This window comes from Ictalurus furcatus, chromosome 13 (assembly GCF_023375685.1).
Source record: "Ictalurus furcatus strain D&B chromosome 13, Billie_1.0, whole genome shotgun sequence".
NCBI classification, from domain to species: Eukaryota; Metazoa; Chordata; class Actinopteri; order Siluriformes; family Ictaluridae; genus Ictalurus; species Ictalurus furcatus.
The window spans coordinates 2,959,590-2,963,415 of NC_071267.1; positions in this window are offsets into that span (position 1 = coordinate 2,959,590).

The following is a 3,826-nucleotide window of genomic DNA, read 5'->3' on the forward strand; positions in this document are numbered from 1 at the left end:
TCTTAAAGGGAGTGCTCTTAATATCAGTTTGTTACCTGTATAAAAGACACCTGTCCACAGAAGTAATCAATCAGTCATATTCCAAACTCTCCTCCATGGCCAAGACCAAAGAGCTCTCCAAGGATGTCAGGGACAAGACTGTAGACCTACACAAGTCTGGAATGGGCTACAAGACCATTGCAAAGCAGCTTGGTGAGAAGGGGACAACAGTTGGTGCGATTATTCGCAAATGGAAGAAGCACAAAAGAACTGTCAATCTCCCTCGGCCTGGGGCTCCATGCAAGATCTCACCTCGTGGAGTTGCATTGATCATGAGAACAGTGAGGAATCAGCCCAGAACTACACGGGAGGATCTTGTCAATGATCTCAAGGCAGCTGGGACCATAGTCACCAAGAAAACAATTGGTAACACACTACGCCGTGAAGGACTGAAATCCTGCAGCGCGCGCAAGGTCCGCTGCTCAAGAAAACACATATACATGCCCGTCTGAAGTTTGCCAATGAACATCTGAATGATTCTGAGGACAACTGGGTGAAAGTGTTGTGGTCAGATGAGACCAAAATGGAGCTCTTTGGCATCAACTCAACTCGCCGTGTTTGGAGGAGGAGGAATGCTGCCTATGACCCCTGGAACACCATCCCCACCGTCAAACATGGAGGTGGAAACATTATGCTTTGGGGGTTTTTTTCTGCTAAGGGGACAGGACAACTTCACCGCATCAAAGGGACGATGGACGGGGCCATGTACCGTCAAATCTTGGGTGAAAACCTCCTTCCCTCAGACAGGGCATTGAAAATGGGTCGTGGATGGGTATTCCAGCATGACAATGACCCAAAACACATGGCCAAGGCAACAAAGGAGTGGCTCAAGAAGAAGCACATTAAGGTCCTGGAGTGACCTAGGCAGTCTTCAGACCTTAATCCCATAGAAAATCTGTGGAGAGAGCTGAAGGTTCGAGTTGCCAAACGTCAGCCTCGAAACCTTAATGACTTGGAGAAGATCTGCAAAGAGGAGTGGGACAAAATCCCTCCTGAGATGTGTGCAAACCTGGTGGCCAACTACAAGAAACGTCTGACCTCTGTGATTGCCAACAAGGGTTTTTAAACCAAGTACTAAGTCATGTTTTGCAGAGGGGTCAAATACTTATTTCCCTCATTAAAATGCAAATCAATTTATAACATTTTTGATGTGCGTTTTTCTGGATTTTTTTGTTGTTATTCTGTCTCTCACTGTTCAAATAAATCTACCATTAAAGTTATAGACTGATCATTTCTTTGTCAGTGGGTAAACATACAAAATCAGCAGGGGATCAAATACTTTTTTCCCTCACTGTATATATATATATATATATATATATAGCAAATATTGATTCAGGATGCTCATTTGGGACTGCAGTATCATCACTACAAAGGTAAATCCTGATAATAGTCTCCACTATGAAGTTACACTGAAAAAAAAAATCATTTAATTTACTTGATTACATTTACTTGATGTGTACATTGGTTCTACGTGAATGAACTGGAGTTGCGTTTACACAATTCAGCTTGTACAGCGACTCTATCAAGTTTTGATAGAGTCCTGGAATAAAAGCAAACTCGGTGCGCGTGCACCCAAGCTGCTACAGTGTGTTTATCTTGCATAAATCATAAAAGAGAAACTTATGTTATTAACTTAAGCAAAGCACATCACAACAATTGTAGCCCCAATTTTTTCAGAAACTTCAAAGTGTAGTATAATTTGCTTTCATTTATTGGCCCACAGTAAATCATACAAGGAGCTAGCTCTTATTGGATAATAACAAAAATAATTGTATCCTCTTGAACACAGTTAATGTATAATGACTTGGTATACACTACATATTCACTTGCTATTCCTCTACTTATTATATAATGTAATGCATAATTTAATGCCCAAAAGGACACCATTTTAGATTCAGTCACAGAAAAAATAATGTTGTGCATAGAACATAAACACATGTAATTAGTCAAAGGTAATTAGTTGTTATTACAAATTGACAGACTGCAAACGAAAAGAGTCATTTGACAAACAAAAAGAGTCATTTGAAAATTCACTTCACCCTGTACTATATTGAAAACACATTATTAACACATTATTTGATGTTTTACTTTGTGAATTAAATTTATTTTTGAAAATATACGCTCATTTCAAATCTGATGACAGCAACGCACTCCAAAAAAGTCGGGACAGTCGACTGGTTACCACTGTGTAACAACACATTTTCTTTTAATAACACTTATTAAGTGTTTGGGCTCTGAAGACACCAGTTTTTTGGAATGTGTTGCATGCATCAATTCCAAAATAAACATTTATCTTCAAAAAACTATGCAGCTGATTAGGTGAAACATCAAATACCTGGTCTTTATACGTTTTTTTTTTTTTTTTGTTTAAATACAAATCAAAGTACATTTACAAATCACTCCTCTTTCTTCTTATTAGCATTTTACATACTGTCACAACGTTTGTCAGAATTGGGGTTGTACTTCCCATCTCTAATCATCTGCTGTGGTTACCCCAGCAGGTTTATCTCTAAAACAGAATGTCAAGAAGTCTGTCTCGGGATGACTTAAGCATGAATCTACATAGAGATATAGAGCAGATGTATAAATACTGAGGAAACCACAACTGGTGAGAACCATGTAGGTGTTTTGTGGTGTAACGTCCTCCAGAGACGGATGCAAGTGACACAAACGTGCTGCTAAATTTTACACAAGATAAAAATAATTCTTTGGATGAATGATATCATTTGAGGTGATTTCCATGCTTACAAATCTGACAGTTACAAGTCTATATATATTTTTTTTTTATCAAACTTACACATTTAGTCTCTACCAATGAGTTTCACAACGAGCAAACACTGGATGTGAACAAAAATGACAGAGATTTTCATGTTTTTTTTGTTTGTTTGTTTGTTTTTTTTACTTTCAGGTGCATTAACCCAACTCAACATTAAAAATGATGTATGTAGATGCATACAAAATTCATTTCAATGCTAAATGTTCTTTCTTTATGAAGCTTAATTTATTACCTAACCATTTAGATGTGTAAATCTCCTGTGAAACAAGGAAAGCTGTTTTCAGAAAAGATGTAGAAATGGTGTGTTTTGAAATTGATTCGTGACAGTTATGTGCATGCACCCAACTGTTATTCACAGAAGGAAGTTGACACCCTGTGTTTCAGTTTAACAGATATGTTTGTTATACCAAAAAAAAAAAAAAAAGTAAAAGAAAAAGGATGCTAAAATCAAAACTGAATTTACAAGACAGTGAAGAATTTGATTAGGAATTAGGCACTGAATTGGATTTTACAATCATATGTGATTCAAATGCAGAACAGCTACACACCCCCCCCCACCCCCACACACACACACAAATGTTTGTCTTACTATCCTTGTGAGGACCTTCCACTGACATAATTATTAATTCAGCTAACTAATACTATACCTACAGCTAAACCTAACCTTAATTTACACCTCACTAACCAAAATGATACAGTGTGGCACTTTTTTTATTTTTTTTTTAAATAAAAGCTGCACTTTTTGCAAACAAACAAACAAAAACAATTGGCACCCTGTCCAGGGTGTACCCCGCCTTGTGCCCAGTGCTCCCTGGGATAGGCTCCAGGTTCCCCCATGACCCTGAAGAAAAGGATAAGCGGTATAGAAGATGGATGGTTGGAAAAACAAAAACAAAAAGAAAAGAAAAAAAACTGGGGACCAGCAAAATGTCCCCACAAGTTCACAACTGTCAGATAGGCTATTCATATCTTTGCGGGAACATGACCCCCCCATCCCCCACCCTCCCCACA